The sequence below is a fragment of the Mustela nigripes genome, chromosome 9 (assembly GCF_022355385.1).
Source record: "Mustela nigripes isolate SB6536 chromosome 9, MUSNIG.SB6536, whole genome shotgun sequence".
NCBI lineage: Eukaryota > Metazoa > Chordata > Mammalia > Carnivora > Mustelidae > Mustela > Mustela nigripes.
The window spans coordinates 25,989,757-26,000,874 of record NC_081565.1 but is presented as its reverse complement, the minus strand read 5'-3'; positions in this window follow the sequence as shown (position 1 = coordinate 26,000,874).

The window sequence follows — 11,118 nt, the reverse complement described above, 5'->3', positions numbered from 1 at the left end:
ACTAGAGGCTTACTAGTGAACTTCAATTATGTCTTCCACCTACTCATACTCCTGTCAAACATGTTAGTTTTAGAAAAGAAAGAATAGAACTGGTGAAATAGGCCTTCAAGCTCTCTGCCAGCTAGAGAGGCTGCATGGGTACAACAGGGCACCCTAGTTCAAGCAAGTAAACCATGGCTATTCGAAGAAAAGCAGAAAAATGAGAATGAAATTGTTTGGTTGCTGCCAGAAGAGACATCTCCTGTGAACTCTGTTTGGCACACCAGTGCTCTCAGACAATGAGAAAAATTCTTGATTCTAACCAATGTATACAATGTTCCTTGTTACACCCAAGGAAGAGTGTAAGAGCGGGGTTATCATAGTAGCATCACAAGGCATCTTTTTCTTATGATTTGACTGAGTGGTCATACCATCTGACCTATCTTACCAATCTAACCTTATCTCCAGCCCCCAATCCTGGTGGGTCAGAGTCCTTGCCATTTTCAGCATGTGCCATGTCCTCATCATCACCTCCGTGCTTTGCCTCCTGCTATTCCCCTTCGTGACATGACTTCATGTATTCTTTCCCATCTCCAAACATTTTCCAGTGAGCGAACCACCTCTTCAGGCTGTCCCTAAAAATCAAGGAACTAAATTATTTCTTATAGAGATCTGGTTATGTTCCTAGTACTCTGTTGATTGTGTAGGATGTAGAGAAAGATTTAGAACGAACATTTATTTAGCACCCACTGTGTGCCAGGTGCTTGATGGAGCCCTGTGCATGGAGCCTTATCTGAATTAACTCTTGTATTTTATACATTTTCTAGTTTGTAGATAAAGAAACAGATGTAGAGGGGCGCCTGGGTGGCTCAATGGGTTAACCCTCTGCCTTCGGCTCAGGTCATGATCTCAGGGTCCTGGGACTGAGCCCCATATCGGGCTCTCTGCTCGACAGGGAGCCTGCTTCCTCCTCTCTCTCTGCCTACTTGTGATCTGTCAAATAAATAAAATCTTAAAAAAAAAAAAAAAAACCCAGATGTAGAAGTTACCTAGTAAGTGGAAGAACTTACTTTGAGACCATGCCTATCATATTCCAAAAATGAAAATTCCTTGTTCTTTTCATTACATCATTATGTTCATGCCAGTGGATTAATAATCTAGTTGGGATGCAAGGTGGAAATACATGGAATCATAAAATATTATAGTTTCAGAGGTAGGAGGGTTTTTTTTTTTTTTTTTTTTTTGGCATCCTGTAGTTCAACCATTTCCTAAAGACCGAATATTCTCTATAATGTCTTAAGAATGAAAAAAAAAAATAGCTTCTATCTGAAAACCTCAGTGACATAGATCCCTCCTGCCCTGCCACCTGTCATGTTGGATGAATGGACCTGGGTGAGAAACCTTAAATTTGTCATCATTGCCCTATTGAATGTCTTATTGCCAGTGTTGACTCTTTTTCCAATTAGTTCAGAACATTTTTTAAGCTTTATTTGGTCATTTGATATTCTTTTTTTCCTCCAAGTTGTATATTTTCCTCAGTGCTGTAATTACTACCATCCTGCCGTTGACAAATATGTTCTTAGGGTGGATCTGTGAGCACACCACTGTTGCTCTGCTTGTTAATTGGCAACTGTACAATGATTGGCATCCTTTAGATGTGGTTACTTTGTCATCTAGAAAGTTCATCAAGCTTATCAGTGCTCTTAAATTTGTGGTAAGGAGAGCTTTTGTTAAATATTTCAATGAAATGCAGGAGCATTGCATTTATTCCATTTTCCCATTTTTGCCTTTATAAAATCCCCGAGCAAAAATGAATTCAGCTAGTCTGGTGTGGCTTGTTTTTCCTGGGTGCAGGTTGACATTGTGGCATCTTTTCATTTCTTTCCAAGTCCGCGTAAGCTGCCTATTTGCTAGTCTGCTTTAAAATTCATCCCCAAATGATACCAGATGACTCATGACATCCAAATTCTTGCAATTTTTTAAAAAATTGGGACATTTGTGAGGAACATAAACAATGACCTAGTTGCAGTCTATAACGAACCACCCTATTTGACAAAGACCTATATATACTTGTGGGAGAACAGAAGAACATGGTATAATCACGAAAGACATTTAGAGGATGGTTGGAATTGAGTCACAGAGTGAGAAGATGAAAGAGAAATCCAAATGATGGGAATGGGATGAGCAAAGGTAGGGAAGTCTAAGATACGCAGTGTTTGGTGTGTTTGTGGGCCCAAGAGGCATGGGTTTGGTAGGAATGGTGAGTACATACTTAAGAGTTTCAGGAATGCACCGGGACAGGCAAGGTGGGGCTTGCTTGTGGGATAATCTTGCTTGTGGGAAGGTGATACAGAAATGTTGGCTGTGAATGTTGTAATGGGACGAAAGGTATTGAAGATTTTTGAGCAGTGACCTGGCAAGAGTAATACTGAAAGAGGATGACCCTGGCTGCTGTGTGTAGGAAATTACAACCTGGAAGAGCTGCTGGAATCCAGGAGCCCTAATTAGAAATGGCACAGTGATCCCAGTATAAGAATGGAAGAATCTTGCATTAGTGTAGGGACTTTGGAACTGAAAAGGAGTGGACATAGTGCCATTTCAATGGGAAATGGGCCAGATTGAATATAAAGGTTGAGTTTAAGTGTCAACTTGATTTTAAGTATTAGTTTATTTGGGCCATAGGATGCCCCAGTATCTAGTTAAACATTATTTCTGGATCTGTCTATGAGGGTTTTTCCAGAAAAGATTAGCTCTTGAATGTGTGGACTCAGTTCAGGTTGTCTGCCCCATTGTGGGTGGGTGTTATCCAAACTGTTGAGGGCCTGAGTAGTATTAAAATGAAGAGGAAGGGAGAATTATCTCTCTGCCTGACTGATTGAGCTGGGACATCAGTCTTCTGCCCTCAGACTGGGACTCACACCATTGGCCCAGCTGGTTCTCAAACCTTCAGACTTGGACTGGAACTATTGGGTTTGCTGGGTTGAACTCCAGCTTTGATGGCAGATTGTGGGATTTCTCAGCATCAACATCACAAAGCCAATTCCTCATAATAAATCTCTTTATATTTCTGTCATATCCTGTGGTTCTATTTTTCCTGAGAAGCCTGACTAACAGGGATGCTTGACTAGCTTGGTGATGGAATGATTGAATGAAAGGATATAAGGAATGAAGGGAGGGGTAGGAGTATTCTAGTCTCCGTGCCTGGGAGGGTTCTGTTGTTGTGAAAAAGAAACAGAATAGGGGAATAAGGGTGGTCCTGATACTTTGGTTGTGAAACTAGACTAACTGGAAATGAAATCCTATATAGTAATGTTACTTTTGGAGGTATCCTGAACACTTCCCTACCAAAACTTACATTTGGAGGTTAATTCATTGTAGGTATCTCTTTAAATATGTATGTAGAGGCAGCAAAATAACCTCCCACCTCAGATCTTTAGAGAAAGTAAGAGGCCCTGTAACCATTGAGGGAAAAATACATTCACCTTCAAATTACATTGTTTTAGAGGTTAAAAGTATATAATTTCCCAAGGAACACATCGAGATTCAGCCTGCTGGGAGGCTATTGCTCAATTACTCCCAGCAGTGGCGAAGGTGCCTACAATTCCTCCAGCTCTGCTGACGCTGGTGGGAGCAGAGGCCTTGCCCGGGCTGCAGGCTGACAGGGCAGATCTGGGCCTGCTGGGGCACATGGTCCTGCCCCTTGGGCCATGGTCCCTCTGCTGTGGTGTATCAGGAGCCTGCCTAATCGCAGGTTGCCTGCCCAGGTGGCCCTGGCCTCTGCTCCCCAGGCCTGTTAGTTAATTTGTCTGGCTGGCACCGCTCCGAGCACGTTTGTGTTCCAGGCGCTGTCCCTTGGGTGTGACCAAGTGGGAAGATTTGTGTAGTTTCTTGTTGCTGCGGAAAGAGGCCAAGTCCTAGCTTAGCCATGTGGAGAAGTAGGGTGACCGCCAGAGGTGACCCTGCTCTTGCGGGTATAGACTGCGTCACCTCCAAGCTGCAAAGGCCCTGCTGGGCAGGATGAGCTGCTAAGAGCTCAGCAGGCTCGAGGCCTGATGCCAGAGGATGAATCTTATTAGAGATACAGTTAGTGGTTACCGGGCAGTATGAGCGGCTGTGACCACCTTAAACTTCTGTTACTTTGATAACTTAGCATCGGATACTTTCAGGGGTTTTCAGTGTGACACAAGGGATCATCACATTTATATGTACCAAATGCCTAGGTCATCTAGAAAAACTTTGCTTTTCTCTATTCCCCCCCCACCCACCACCATATCTGCAGTATCTTGATGTTCCGGTAGTTTTGAAAAACATAATTGTTGGAATTCACTTAAGGATTTTAGATCTTTCTTCCCAATGCCCTTAATTTGGCCCATTCGAATGTCAGTTGGCATGAGCAGGAACAGTACTTGAGAGGCACCTGGATGGCTTAGGTGCTTAAGCGTCTGACTCTTATTCGCAACTCTTGATCTCAGGGTTGTGAGTTCAAGTCCATGTTGGGCATGAAGCCTACTTAAAAAAAAAAAAAAAAAAAGAGGAAGAAGAAGTACTTAACCTGGGAAGAGGGTGGAGAACAGTGAACTGGTGACTCCAAAAAGTATCAGAAGAAAATAATCCAAGCAGGAAAGTAGGCGTAGGTGTGAGCGCCTGGGAAGCTCTCATCCCCTCACACCCTTCTTCCCGCTGGCAATCCTTGAAAGATTGCTTATTAAAACTCCTGAGAATGTGCAACAAAACAAATCCACCGTAATCAATTCGAAGGTTGATTCTAGTCTGCAGTTTGAGGTTTTGGAAAAGGATCACTGGCTCGTGTTAAAGATTTATAACCAGGCCCCAATGTCAGTCAAAGGCAGAGCATCAAGAAAGGGAAATGTTAGAAGCTTTGACTCATCAAAGAGAGTCTGTAGCTTTTCTAGCTCTCTCTTCTTCCTGTTTCAGCATCTCTCTTGGTAACAAGGAGAGTTTGGAAATTGTTTTTTTGCAGATGCCTTAGAGGGAAGGCGGAAGGGATAGGACACGTTGTCAAGTGACTGAGGGATCAAACCTGGGGAAGGGGGTAAATAAGATGGCTGCAGAAAGTGAGGACCCCACCCCCTCCCAAAATCGCTGGCAGGTTTAGTTGCAGGTGTGCAGCTGACCCATGTAAACTGGGCCTGGGAGGGCATGGGGCAGCATCTCTTCTTCCCTTTGAGAGCCCAACAGTTCTAAAAAAAATAGCTCCAGAGCAGAAATAGTAGCCCTTGCCCAAACTGTTCAGGGCTGGTGTTGACAGTACACTCCACCTGCAGTTACATTCATGTGTCTCTACTCTCCACCTTTGTGCACGTTTCCTATAGTGTATCATCACCTTCAACCTCTTCTTCTTCTTCATCGTAATAGCACCTAACACATATGGATGTTGGCTCTGTGCCAGGCACTATGCTCAGGGGTGGTGGTTTTTACCCCCTCCAAAGCCAATGAGGTAATTATTGTTACTCCATTTTGCCGAAGAGTACAACTGAGACTTAAGGAACAGAGTGCTTTGTTGAAGTCATACATCCAGTAATATGTGGAGTCCGGGTTCAACTCAGGAAGACTGTCTTCAAGGCCACTGCGCCATAAATGCATACAAGGATGGACAAATGGATAGAAGACTTTCCAGGAGGCTCCCCAGTAGTGTTCTCTTTGCCCTGATCTCAAAATTCACAGAACCCAGGGGAATGGCCTGTGGCATCTCTCTGCATGTATCCCCTTCTCAGACACACAACCCTCCTAGAATGGGTTGCTGGTACCTCTGTGTACCTAGGTGAATACTCCCACAGCCGTGAATGGCAGTACTGGGCAGGGCACCTCTGAGAGTCCCCAGAATTTCCAGGCGGAAGAGTATCCTCACCTTATGTACTAGAGATAACCCCAAGCCTCTTGGTAACACCCAAATTCAGAGGGACCAGGTCATGCACCTTCTCCATGGATGGAGATGGAAAGGGAAGGAAGAAGAGGTAGGACCAAGTGCCAAAGTGCGATTACCCCAAACCACCCAATTCTGCCTTTGCTCTAAAGATACCCTCTGTAATGGATTGAATCATGTCCCCCCCATGATGTGTTCAAGTCTTAATAGCTGGTGCTTATGAATGTGATCTGTTTGGAAATAGGGTCTTTTCTTTGGCCATGAGGTTAGTTAAGATGAGGTATTGGATTGGGGTGAGTCCTAAATCCAGGCACTGATGTCCTTATGGGGAGAGGAGAGGACACATCCAGGGAAGACATCTTCATGAAGACACAAAGGAACATGGGAGTGATGTAGAGACAAGCCAAGGAATGGCACGGATTGCCAGCAGGCTTCAGAAGCCAGGAAGAGACAAGGAGGGGAAGGAAGGGTTCTCCCCTGGTACCTTTAGGTGGATCATAGCCCTTCTGATTTTAGAATCAGAATTGTATTTTAGAATACAGAATTTGTATTTTCCAGAACTAGGAGAGAATACATTCTGCTGTTTTAGGTCACCCAGTTTGTGGCAATTTGTTACAGTGGCACTAAGAACCTACTTCCCCTTCTATTTTCTCCTTCCCCACTTGCTTTTTTATTTTAGGAGGTCATTTCTTCTGTCCCTCTTCCCCATGTTTGTCTTACTCTGCAAAGTCTTGACTGGATCTAGCCTTTGGTAGACTGGCTGAGAGATAATTTAGAGAGAAAGAAGGAAGTTTGACATTTTAAGTTGTTGCCACAAAAAAATACATCACATCACTAAGTTACACCTTGACACTTAGTAGGTGCTCAGTAGTCTCTAGTGAAACAATGAAAGACTGAATAAAGATTCAACTCATGGGGCACAGCTTTCCATTTTACTTTCAGCCCATCACTACCTCCTCCGTGGAGTGAATTTTCGTGGAATGAAAGACTGGTTTGTTTCAGATGCCTCATTTTAATTGGGTTGGAAGAGTTAGAGTGAGATGTGGAGCATGGTGGTAGGAGGTCCTCAGGATTTGTAAGAAGGTTCCCTTCTGAAAGGGGCAGTTATACACATTGCTATACAATGGCTGAACTTGGCTGTCTTCATAAGAAAAGAGCTTTATGGTCCTTAGATCTTTTCACTTAACATTAGAAATTTTCAAATCAAATTAAGATCAGTGAGTGTCCTTGGGTGTGTTGAGGATCCACTCTCCTATTACCTTCCTTTTTGAGATAATGTGCTTCATGGGGCTTTGGCTACAACCCAGAGGACTCATTCTTAGGATCTTGAATACTCTGGGATTGGAGCTGGTGTTCTTAGACATCTGATTATACCTGGTTTGGGGATGTGGGTGAGACAGATGACTTGTGATAGAGGCCATTTTGTCAGTGCAGTCTGCTCCCTCTGCCTGTAATGGTCCTGTCCCCCTGTTCTCTACCAAGCCTGTCAGGGTCACAGAGACTAGGGCTTGGGCATAATGCCTTGGGAAATGACATACCTGAATATTCCAGAGGGTAGGGCAGAGAAGGGTGACAAGAGAGACAGTAGCTGGGGTGGAAACTAAAATTAAAGTTTGGAAACCATTCACCTGAAAGGGCTAAAAAGAGGTTGAATTTACAATGAAAACAGGGGAAATAGGAAGAAAGTGAAAAATCAAGGGAAATCTTTAGAGATGGACGGTAGAGGACTTCTGGATTCAGAGAAGGTCACAGCAGGGACTTTTTATTTAGAATCCTCTGGCTCTGGGCTTGGGCAGGGAGAATCGTAAGGACTTCAGTTCTTTCCTATACTGGAGCGTCCTAAAGGCCCACCACTCACTTGGAAGACCCGTATGCGTTCTTCAAAACCCATAATATAAGATGATAATATAAGATTCTTTTCTTACCTTTGTCCTTGTGTTTACTAGCCTATACTGAAACCACTGATTTTTTTCTTTTCCCCCACACTGGGTGCAACTTGGTTAGGACAGTGCAGTGTTTTCGATTTTTTTTTTTTTTTAAGATTTTATTCATTTATTTGACAGAGAGCAGGAGAGCACAGCAGGGGGAGTGGGAGAGGGAGAAGCAGGCTTCCCTCTGAGCAGAGAGCCCGATGCAGGGCTCTATCCCAGGACCCTGGGATCATGACCCGAGCTGAAGGCAGTTGCTTAACTAACCGAGGCACCCAGGAACCCCCAGGACAGTGCAGTGTTATTTGTCACATTTCTATCTAGCACATGGCCCATACTAGAAGCTCAAAGCATGTTTACTGATCCCATTATAAATTTGAAAATGACCATTTTGTTCCACTCGATTTTGCTGTGAACCTGAAACTGCTCTAAAACAAGGTCTATTTAAAAAAAAAAAAAAAAAGCCATTTTGTTTTATACACCAGTCTCTCGTGAGATTAATTGGAACGTGAGTTCTGAAGAGCCCAGTTTGCTTTGGATGCATGGGCAAAATCATATTTTAGGATCCCCAAAGCTAAGCAGATACACTGAGCACCCTCAGACCCTGGCCTCGGGGAAGTCCAGCTAATGCTGGCTGTCTCTCTCTGACATCCCCCTGCTTTGGATTCAGTAGGGTCTGAGGCTGCCTCTGTCCTCTGTCCTCTCAGGCTGTGGAATTTGCAGATGGTGCTGGCAGATGCCCAGCTTGGTCCTCCTCAATGCTCCTTGTTCTTAGCTGGCGGTCGCTGCTTGGTAGACCCGGCGCTGGAAGGGGGGGGTGGCGGTGGGAGTCCAGGGAGAGAGGAACTGGGAAATCTGACTTCATGCCTGGAATGAAGACTCACCCATGTGACCTGGGGAAAGTCTTTGCCCCTCTTGGGATGGCCTGTGCTGAAATGGCCGTGGAGCCGCGACGCCCTGCCAACGCCAGAGAAGGTTGCAGGCCAGGTGGTCCCACCCTACTGGGTTTCCATCCCCGGGGTGGAAACATCTCCCGCTTCCGCCTTCGGACAGCCTTTCTCTGTGCTGCTTTGTGCGATGTTTCTGAGAACTGCCTGCATCCCGGTTTTGGTGGTGAATTGAGTTAGAAGGTCCTTTGTTGACAGCTCAGCTTCAAAAGCCCCTGAATTCACTGCTGAGCCTCCTTCTCCCTTACAGGCTAGGAGATGCTCTTACAAAGGAGGGGGTGGGTGGGTGGGGGAATAAAAATGCCCTTGTTGTTGACTTAGAAGCTCACTGGTCCCTTTTTTGGGGCCATGATGTAACTGTTTTGTGGGTAAATAGTGGGATTTCTACATGCTATGCTCCGTTGAATGCGGGCGGGTGGGTGAGGGCAAGGCCAACCATGCTGTGTCTGTGAAGAGTCTGTGAGTTTTATAGTAAGTGTTCCATAGCTTGCTTTTTGTTTCAGATGTCTGTTTAGACTTATTTCAGCAAATATTCATTGAGCCCATGATGTGTGGTTAATGTAGATACAGTAGGATTTGGGGGAGTTCACGGGCTCCTAGAAGAGCAACAAGTCAACACAGCAGTTTTTAGGGCAATCAGGGCACCAGCCACATTTGGATACTCACTGCACACGTCCTCTTTCTCCAAGGGCACTGTGCGGGTCTAAATTACATTTTTGCAAACCCGAGTATGGGCAGATCCTATGCCGTATCTTCTTAGCTTTGACTCTGGGGCAGAAAAGACTCTGAGTTCCAGTTTGGAAAATTCTGAGGCTGGACAGTGATTAGTCTGGCTGGATCACATGGTCCCTTCCGTGGCCTGAGGTAGGGGAGGGGTGGGGAACTATGACTGGCCAACCCCACTAGAGTAGGTGTTTGGGGAAAGAGTAGGCACCATCCTCCTTAGAAAGGAGAGTGCTGTCCTCAGGGAGGAGGAGGAGTGCTCGGGGAGAGGAGTGGTAGCTGTCCACCACAGATGAGGAACACTGATCACATTATTCCTGTCTGGAGAGAAAGCCAAGTCTTAACATTCATCCCCTTCCCATATCTTTATAGCCAACTCTTCTGGTTAGGGAAATCATAAGCTATCCCCCTATCCTCCTCATTATTGCCATCATACTTATTGAGTGAGCACCTGCTCTATGCTCTGGACCAGGTGGTTTGTAGAAATTATTTATTTTTACAGTCATCTTATAGGGCAGACATTATTTGCACCTTTATTGAAGCTTGGACACATTAAGTGACTTAACTAGAAGGGAGGTGGGATTTCAGTGTACTCTCTCTGGTTTCGATGCCTGTCTATTCTTCCCTGTTGCTGTTTGGGATTTGTGTATCTCTGGGATGAAAGGTAGTCTGCAATGATAATACGTAACTGAACTCAAAAGACTTCTGACTGCCAGCCGCGACCAAAAAAATCTCCGCTGGGAATTCTGTTTGTGATGATTGACCGTCATGTTTTATGAGGGCTCCAGGCATGAGGAGTGGTGTCCAGAACAATCTTGGAGCAGATAACTCTTCTAATATGTCCCCTAGTGCAAATCTGCAGGTGGTCCTGGTCAGCCTACTGGCAAAGCGAAGAATGGGTGGTGGAACACATTAATGATTGTTTGTTGAGGGAAACAATTATGATGTTCATGATTGTTAGTCATTTTTGGAGTGTTTAGAAAAACAAGCTGAAGGAATGCCATAAAAATGTTATGTTCCAAGGACAATGTTCTGTGTTTAGCCATTGCAGAGTCTCAATTTTGGTTGACTAATGTAATAGTAAAAACATTAATGATAATACCAAATACCCATAGTCTGACATTGTTTTTTTTTTTTTTTTAATGTATATAGTAAGCTAATTTTCAAAAAGTTTTTTTGAGATGTAACTGACATACAGTACTAGTTGCAGGTGTACAACATAATGATTTGACATTTTTTGCATTGTAAAACTGCCTCCATAAGTCCAATTACCATTTGTGACTGTACAAAGTTAATACAACATTATTGACTGTATTTGCCATGCTGTACATTATATCCCCGTTATCTTATTTTAAACTGGAAGTTTATACTTCTTAATCCCATTCAACCATTTTGTAGGCCTCTCTAAGCCCCCTCCCCTCTGGCAACCACTGGTCTCTTTTTGGTATCTATGAGTCTGGGTTTTGTTTTGTTTGCTTGTTCTTATTTTTAGGTTGCACATATAAATGAAATTATGTGGTGTTTGCCTGACTTATTTCACTTAGCATAATACCTTTAAGGTCCACCTATGTTGTCAAATGGTAAGATTTCATTTTTTAATGGCTGAGTAGTATTCCATTGTGTGTGTGTGTGTGTGTGTGTGTGTGTGTGTGTGTGT